This window comes from Thalia democratica, chromosome 7, assembly GCF_965202585.1.
Source record: "Thalia democratica chromosome 7, ktThaDemo2.hap1.1, whole genome shotgun sequence".
In the NCBI taxonomy this organism is placed as follows: Eukaryota; Metazoa; Chordata; class Thaliacea; order Salpida; family Salpidae; genus Thalia; species Thalia democratica.
The window spans coordinates 15,738,934-15,748,568 of record NC_139171.1 but is presented as its reverse complement, the minus strand read 5'-3'; the positions used below and the strand labels follow the sequence as shown (position 1 = coordinate 15,748,568).

At 25.5% G+C, this 9,635-nt stretch overlaps 2 non-coding genes across 2 annotated transcripts; one reads left to right on the top strand and one right to left on the bottom strand.

Moving 5' to 3' along the window:
• The first annotated feature begins 7,265 nt into the window (after positions 1 to 7,265).
• Trnai-aau (transfer RNA isoleucine (anticodon AAU)) lies at positions 7,266 to 7,339 on the top strand. The gene has a single exon. It is a non-coding gene; the product is annotated as a tRNA-Ile (tRNA).
• An 817-nt stretch (positions 7,340 to 8,156) lies between these two features.
• Trnai-aau (transfer RNA isoleucine (anticodon AAU)) lies at positions 8,157 to 8,230 on the bottom strand. The gene has a single exon. It is a non-coding gene; the product is annotated as a tRNA-Ile (tRNA).
• Positions 8,231 to 9,635: the final 1,405 nt, after the last annotated feature.

Here is a 9,635-nt window from a genome sequence, read left to right as displayed (position 1 = left end):
CTATCTAAAACTTTGAACTTTATCTTTTTACAGGTTAAAACAACAGTTTATTGCTAAGTTCAATAACCTAACTTCCATTATATCACTTGAACCATTTGTGTATGATTGATGTATCTTAATAAACAACTCTATCAGACAAATATAGCCAGACTTCGCAAAAAAGTTGTAAAACAACTTAAAGGTAATAATATAAAATATTTATTTGAAACAAGTAATGCTTATATATATTGTTTACTTAGCTTAATAGACAGAAAACACTCAAAAAGTTTGGTCCAAGGACCTGGTGCACGAAAAAACCTTTCGGTTATTGAGTCATGCACCGGAACAGTTTAACGTCATGTCCAGGACTAATATAATACTACTTAAACCATATAATATAAAATCATTTAATAAAAAATAAGTTAAAAAAGAATGTACTTAAGTAATTGTAAAATTACATAAAAAAGTTAACTATATATCTTTTATATAATATATTTCCTCTTATCATTTACAATTAATTTTAAAACAAACTACAAATAAATTAAATTACAACGGAATATACCTCTTTTATAACATATTATTTGAACTAAAACAACTTTGAAAAGTTATAAAGAGGTATAGTATACACATAAACTTGTTACAAAAAATACTAAACTTGTATTTACTTATAAAGAACTTGATTATTTACTTAAAAAAAAACACTTTAATTCTTGAATTCTGCAATATAAACTTTTGTGTATATATCACAGTTGCACTATGGAAATTTCCTTGTCACAGACAGGGTTGCCAAATATTTCTGTCAAACTTTCAACAAGTATTTAAAATTTGCTTCTGGTTTGTAGAATTACAACTTATAGGGTCTATTTTTAGTTTATTATAAAGTTTCAGCTAAAAATTGTGTTAAATAGTCTAACAACATGGAAAAGATTTCTTAAAGATTAATTAAATGTGTTTTTTTGTAAAAATTTTTTAATGATGACAAAAATTTTTTATGTTTATTATAAATTGGTCAAATAAAAATTTTATTACTTAACACATGTTAAAATTGTTAAAAATTACAGATTTTTCGGTTTTTCCAGATATTAAGGTTTTATTGTCAACCCTGCACAGATAATCAATACCAAATATCATAAAAAAACTGCTTGTTCAAGTGGGGTTGTTGTTAAATACCATAATAGGAAATTTTGCAGTTAAATAATATAATTTTATATTTGTACCAGATGAAGGCATTGGATATTGAGTAATTTTTTAAACTTCTAAAAAAATTTGCAAAAAAAAAGCCTGACATAAGAACTATTATTTGGTTTTTACCATTTGAAGACTTTGAAAAATAAGGAAATTTGTAAATTTGAAGTGCCAATATTTAACTTTTTCTTCAATTTTGTTAAATTTCCTGACCTTTTTTCAAAAAACTTTATTTTTTCTGACTTTTGTTTTTTTTTTGTTAAATTTTTCCTGACTTTTCCTGGTTTTCTGTGTTTTTCCTGACCTTGTGGCAACCCTGCTTAATAATTTATTAAACATTTAATTATAGCTCAAATAATTTAAAGCAATTAACATACAATTCATGGTTTAACTCTATATTTAAACATTATAGACAACAAACATACACAAAAGAGCTCTAAATAAGAATTATTTCAGTAGATCTTCCACATAGCTTTGCAAAATACAACTGACTACACAAGTCAATGTCTTTATCAGTACTTTACACACCATACCAACCCTTATTTTGATTTGCTTATTAGGTTGTGGCGTGATCATCAGTTCACTGACAAATATGGTCGTTTTGTCTGGCTCTCATATTCAGGGTACAAAACAATGAATAATGCAAGTAAATTAAGTACTTCATTACAGCATACTGTTAAATAAAAAAGCTAGCAACAGCTGTGTATTAAATCACCTTTTATAGTTTTTTAACAGGGTTGCCATTATTTAGTTTGAAAAAACTAGCCTGCATTAATTTATACCAGGAATTCCTACTTCCATAAACTCTCTTGCAAAATAAGAAATATATATTGTCATTGTTTATTAGATATTAGCCCTTGACTAGCTAATTATCAATTTATTTTATTGCAAATTTAAAGTTAATGCCAGAGGTAGCCAAAATCGCCAATTTTGGGAAACTGTGATTTAATCTTTCTTGAGCAAGAAAATAACCTTTTTTGTAGCTATTAATTGAATTTAAAAAAAATGAAGCAACAATAGAAATATTCTTGTCAGAAGCAAGAAAGTCAGCTTGGTGGCCAAAATACAAATGTGATTTATATTAAACTAGCACAGATTTTTGATAAAACTGAAAATTTGTAGTATGAGCAAGGTTTGAAAAGTGTTACTGTTATATAACCTTAAGCACTTTAAAGTCATTATGATAAACTATAGAAAAAAAATTCCTATAATAAAATGATCCTGATGTCAAAAATCTTAGCCTGCAATTTTGTAAAAAAAAACAAAGTTATTTTTAATATGCAAAATCTTACAAATAACCTGATTTAGGATGATTGAATATTTAAGTCTTTAAATGACTACAAAATAAAAAACTCTAGGAAACTTAAATACTGCACATAAATTAAAAAACCAAGTACTTTAAACCTCCAAATCCGAAATAGACATTTATTAAATATTAATGTGTATAAGTATTTTCTTTATTTACTTCTGGTTTTAGTTTTTTCATTTAGATAAGGTTAACAAATAATGACTGATTTAGACATGAATATTTCAATATTTCATGAAAAACTTTATAAATAAACATAATATTTTCACTAAAAAATAACTTAGCAATAGCAATGTGTTAAACTTTCTGATAACTGTTTAATTTTCTGTCTTTTAATAAAGTTGCCAATATTAGAAGCAAAACAACTAGTTTGAATTAATTTTTACCAGGGTTTCCCTTACATACATAAAATTCACTTGTCAAAAAAATAATGCCACTAATATTGATAGAATTACTTTCTATCTATTTACATTTTTCATAGCCTACTCACTATTAACGCACCAGGTACCCAAAATTGCGCGCTTTGGTAACTTTAAAACTATCCTAAGCAAATTTTTAGCTCTAACTAAAAAAAATAATTAAAAAATAATTTGAATCTTTAAGTTTCTTGTTAGGCAAGCTTGATGGCTAAAGTTTAATTTGAATAAAAAAAAAGATAATTACAGTAGTAAAAGGATTATAAAAAAGTATTGTAAATAAGTGTTTTGTAATAAGTTTTTTTCAAATCATACAAATTAGCCTGAGATTTTGGATAAAGTTAAGTTCACTTGAAATTTGTAAAAAACCATAAACAAGTTTAAGTTAGCTAATTTTTATTTAAATTTTCAAGTCTAAAAGAGATCAACAAAAAACAACTATTTTATTTAACATTACTATTAGAATAATAAGTTTTTTTTTTCAACTAACTAAAACCACCAAAGTTAAAATAATGATTTTCTTCTGTCTAAAAAATAGAAGGAAAACCATAGATTGTTTAAAATAAATTGTATATTTGGTTGATTTATAAGTACCTGAACAAATTCTTCAAATGAAAAAAATCGAAATAGTAATACTATGTAACACTTAACATACACGGTTAGTAGACTAAAAGTTTAATCTAATTAAAATATAAACTTAAACAAGCTGGGTCAGCAAAAAAAAAAATTTAACTATTTAAACTTTATTTTTTACTCAACAATTAAAATTTTTGGGTGGGGTAGGTTAGGAACAAGGTTTTAAATGAATGAAAATAAAATAAAAACTTCTGAAAAATGCTGATTCACTATTTTTTTCTGATCAGCTCAGACTGATATTTAAGTATACTTTCCGAAGTATAGTAGGAAGGTCAATATTTATGTTTACTAGAAAAAGTCTAAAAAACTAAAGCTTTATTTTTGTGAAAATTTTTTTAATTGTATACTGAACTGTTGTTCTCAGCTCTTTCAGCTACAACTACTTCAGCTCAATTATTTTCCCTTATAATGTAGTTTTATCTATAAAATACTTTTTTTTATATTTAGAAAAATCTTACTATAAAAACGTTAAAAATACCTAATAACATTTTTTAGTTAAATACTTTTCCTAAATTTCCTAAACATTATAACCTCACACAGAATTTACTTAACAAGTGCAATAAGTCATACATATTTTTAAACGAAGTTAAAAAATTCAAATACTGGAAAAAAAAAATTGTGAAAAAATTAAACTACATATAAAAAAAATGTGAACTTTAAAAAGATAATTAGATACTAGCATGAGAATTAGAAACACCCAATACAGCCTAAACTTTTAAAACAGTTTGAAACATACTTGAGTTTTTTTAACCAGATATAGTTTGAAAAATCAAGATTTAATCAATACTAATTTTCTGAGGTATTTCAAGTTATAAATCAACTATAGTGTTCAATTAAAGAAATTAAATTATTGACTTTTTTTATTTACTTAAATTTATTACAAGCTTAAGATTATGTGTGTCTACAACTTTTTATTTGTTTAAATTTAAAATAAAACCATAAAATATGCTTAATTTTATTGAAAGAATATAACGGAAAGATTTAGGATAAAAAGCTGTAATTTTCAATGTAACACTGTCATGGTTGCCACTGATCAAGCTGAGAAAAATTTTCTGACTTTTCCTGATTTTTTACCAAAATTTTCCTGACTTTTCTAAATCAAACTCTTATATTAAACTTAATCTAGAATACATAATCTAACACTTGAAATTATATAAAGCTTTCAACCTAATTTTAATGCAGGTTAAAAACAACAGTTTTTGCTGAATTCTATCATCAAACTTCCAGTACCTCACTTAAACTACTTGTGTATGATTGATGTTTGTAATAAACAGCTCTATAAGCAAAATACTTGTATTATTACATTATAAACAAAGCTTGTCTGAAAAAAGACGCATTTTCTTAGCATTTCCTAGCATAAATGTATCTAAATAAACAAAACAACATATAAGGAACTTATACACTTAAAACCTTGAATTAATAACGAACTTTAACAAGTAAAATCTTTAAAAAATAACAACTTTTTACAGTTGAAACCTTAAAACAATAAGGAACAGTTTTTTAGAACTTCCTAGCATAAATGTATCTAAATAAACGAAACGCCATATAAGGAACTTTTACAAATAAAACCTTAAAACAAACAAAAACTTAGTCAAATACTGTATTAAAATGTATGTACTATAATTTAATTTCTCCGTTTTTTTTAGCACTTCAACCTCTTCATCTAATGAAGATATGGTTTCCTTTATCTGGTCTGCATTCCGTTTCAGTATACACATTAACTTGTTACATAAAATACTAAACTAACTGCTTAAATATAAAAAACTCAATTATTTACTTCAACAAAAAACACTTTGATTCTAAAATTATGCTGGATAAACTTTTGTGTATATATCACAATTTCACTATGAAAGTGTCCTTGCTACAGATCATCAATGCTGAAAAGCTTACAAAATCTGATTGTTCAAGTAGGGTACTTGTTCAATATGTTAATAGAAAATTTCTGCATTTTTAAAAAAGATATTTTACTAATTTTTACCATTTGAAGGCTTTGAAAACAAGAAATTTTGTAAATTTAAACTGACAAAATCTGACTTTTTCAAAACTTTATCAAATTTCCTGACTTTTTCTGAATTTTTTTCAAAACCACCCATTTTTTCCTAACTTTTGTCGTTTTTTAAAATTTTTCCTGACTTTTCCTGATTTCCTGACTTTTCCTGACCGAGTGGCAACCATGTAAGTAGTAAAACAACATTGAAAAGACATTGTTAAGCTACTTCAAATTTGATTATTTTTTGAGTTTTTTTCCTATATGATAGAATTATTGAGTCTTAACGATTTTTTTTTACTTTACAACCTTTACAGCAGGGTTACAAAATGTTTTTAGTAAAATTCCTCCAGGTTTTTAAAAGAACAAGTTTTACGGTCTGTTTTTATTTTAAATATTATTACTATTTATTTTGCCAATAAACCTCAGGTTAAGCAAATTTATTATTTTGAGTGTTTGTATTCGAGTACCGACTTTAATGTTGAGATATGGTATATTTAAGAAATTATATAAAAATGAAAATAAATAAAAAATGTTAAAGATAGAACTAAGTTATTTTAACTTACAAAACTATCAGCAAATTGATATACACATTTTAATGGTATATCAGTAAAGATTTTGGTTTTTATAAACTCATAAGTCAACAGTTATGCATTATGACGTGATAATCAGTTTTATATGCACAATAATCAACCGGTTGTCGTGAGCCTGGCTAGCTCAGTCGGTAGAGCGTTGGACTTTTAATCCAACGGTCAGGTTTCCTTTTTTCTTTTAAAACATTGACTTAAATAATATTCAAATCTCATTAACGTTTCTAAATAAACAAAATTGTTTGTTAGATTTTAAATGCTCAATTTGATATTATGCTTTAGTTAGCTCAATTTGTATCTAATTTATGATAATCAATAAAATTTTAATCATATTTATATGATTAAATGACACAAAAAAAGTACTTGTTAAAATGTAAATTTAAGTAGTATACATTTATTTAGTAACTTAAGACATATTAGAACTGTTAATAGAAGTTTTTTTTTTAATATCATTATACATTGGAAATAACTTATTAAAAAAAAAGAAATAATTACAAATTAAATCATTTAGCTGTAGTTACAAACTAATCAATTTCTTAAAAATGAAAACAATAACTGCTACTTAACTCCAATTAAATTTATTAAGCTGGCTTAATTTAACACCTTACTTTTTGTTACCCTTTTTTTTCACAATAGTTACAGTATAAATTTTATAAGAACTAATCAATATGAATATCTAAAAAGAAAGTATTTTTAGTCTTGTAAAGTAACATTACAATTTTTTTTCAAATATTTAATCTTTAACATATCACACGAAATTTTTAATGAATTGTTTTAGAACAAAAAGTCTACTAGATTTTGTATTTTTTTTAATTTTTATCAAATTAAATATAAGCGCAGTTAAATGTAAACACCCATAGAAATTTTTAGTATGTAAGTTTTAGAAATAAAAATATTAAATAACTTACAAAATTTATATGTATGTATATATAATTAGACAAAGTATTATTAAAACTTTATCTTATACTAAATAATTCTACAAGAAAACGGGTTGTGAAACATCATTAATTTTAAACCAAAACAAGAGTTTAATAAAATTAACTTAACCTTAAGACTTCACAGTTGTATGATAAACAGAGTTTTTATCAAGATAATTCCTTATGGTATCGTTGCGTCATAATACGCTAGTCAGAAATATAATGCTGAGGAATGCGTTGCAAACGTGTGGCCGGTTAGCTCAGTTGGTTAGAGCGTCGTGCTAATAACGCGAATGTCGCGGGTTCGATCCCCGTACTGGCCACATATCTTCCTCGTTAGTATAGTGGTGAGTATTCCCGCCTGTCACTCGGGCGACCGGGGTTCGATTCCCCGACGGGGAGTTTTTTGCATATTTAATTTATTGGAATCGGTATTGTTATCCATTAATTATTTAATAACAAAATTATGAATTTATTCTTTCTAATCAAAATAAATAATAACAAAAATTTTAATAACATAAGATATATCAAATATTTTTTCAATTTATCTAATATTTTTCTAATAAGTGTTAGTAGTCTAAAGAACATTTTCAAGTACATAAAGTAAATATTAAGATGCTATACAAGTCTTCGTGGCGCAATCGGTTAGCGCGTTCGACTGTTAATCGAAAGGTTGGTGGTTCGTGCCCACCCGAGGACGTTCTTTTGTTTGTTAAACATTAAATAAAGTGCAAAACTTTTACACTGAGCGTGTTTTCTCACTTTCACACTTTTACAATAGTTTTAAGTTATTTTAAACATCCGATTCTTTAGATTGAGATTCTATCTTTTTATTTATACATAAGTATTTCTTATCTTTTATGATCTTCAAAATGTTCGTTTTAAATTACTAGTTAACCTTCAATACAAACTCGTTATCAAATAACTAATATTTAATTGGATATACAAAATAGTAGGGTGGCAAAAAATCCTGGAATTTGAGAACATAGGCAAAATAAACCTGGAATTTGGTACAACTTTTCGATTAACAGTCGAACGCGCTAACCGATTGCGCCACGAAGACTTGTATAGCATCTTAATATTTACTTTATGTACTTGAATAGCGGGAATACTCACCACTATACTAACGAGGAAGATATGTGGCCAGTACGGGGATCGAACCCGCGACATTCGCGTTATTAGCACGACGCTCTAACCAACTGAGCTAACCGGCCACACGTTTGCAACGCATTCCTCAGCATTATATTTCTGACTAGCGTATTATGACGCAACAATACCATAAGGAATTATCTTGATAAAAACTCTGTTTATCATACAACTGTGAAGTCTTAAGGTTAAGTTAATTTTATTAAACTCTTGTTTTGGTTTTAAATTAATGATAATTCACAACCCGTTTTCTTGTAGAATTGTTTAGTATAAGATAAAGTTTTAATAATACTTTGTCTAATTATATATACATACATATAAATTTTGTAAGTTATTTAATATTTTTATTTCTAAAACTTACATACTAAAAATTTCTATAGGTGTTTACATTTAATTGCGCTTATATTTAATTTAATAAAAACTAAAAAAAAAAAAAATCTAGTAGACTTTTTGTTCTAAAACAATTCATTAAAAGTTTCGTGTTAAAGTTTCGTGTGATATGATGAAAATTAAAAGTTTGAAAAAAAATTGTAATGTTACTTTACAAGACTAAAATTACTTTCTTTTTACATATTCATATTGATTAGTTCTTATAAAATTTATACTGTAACTATTGTGAAAAAAAAAGGTAACAAAAAGTAAGGTGTTAAATTAAGCCAGCTTAATAAATTTAATTGGAGTTAAGTAGCAGTTATTGTTTTCATTTTTAAGAAATTGATTAGTTTGTAACTACAGCTAAATGATATAATTTGTAATTATTTCATTTTTTTATTATAAGTTATTTCCAATGTATAATGATATTCAAAAAAAAAAACTTCTATTAACAATTCTAATATGTCTTAAGTTATCAAACAAATGGATACTAGTTAAATTTACATTTTAACAAGTACATTTTTTGTGTCATTTAATCATATAAATTTGATTAAAATTTTGTTGATTATCATAAATTAAATACAAATTGAGCTAACTAAAGCATAATATCAAATTGAGCATTTAAAATCTAACAAACAATTTTGTTTATTTAGAAACGTTAATGAGATTTAAATATTATTTAAGTCAATGTTTTAAAAGAAAAAAGGAAACCTGACCGTTGGATTAAAAGTACAACGCTCTACCGACTGAGCTAGCTAGGCTCACGACAACCGGTTGATTATTGTGCATATAAAACTGATTATCACGTCATAATGCATAACTGTTGACTTATGAGTTTATAACAAACAAAATCTTTACTGATATACCATTAAAATGTGTATATCAATTTGCTGATAGTTTTGTAAGTTAAAATAACTTAGTTCTATCTTTAACATTTTTTATTTATTTTCATTCTTATATAATTTCTTAAATATACCATATCTCAACATTAAAGTCGGTACTCGAATACAAACACTCAGAATAATAGATTTGCCTTAAATCAGGTTTATTGGCAAAATAAATAGTAATAATATTTAAAATAAAAACAGACAGTAAAACTTG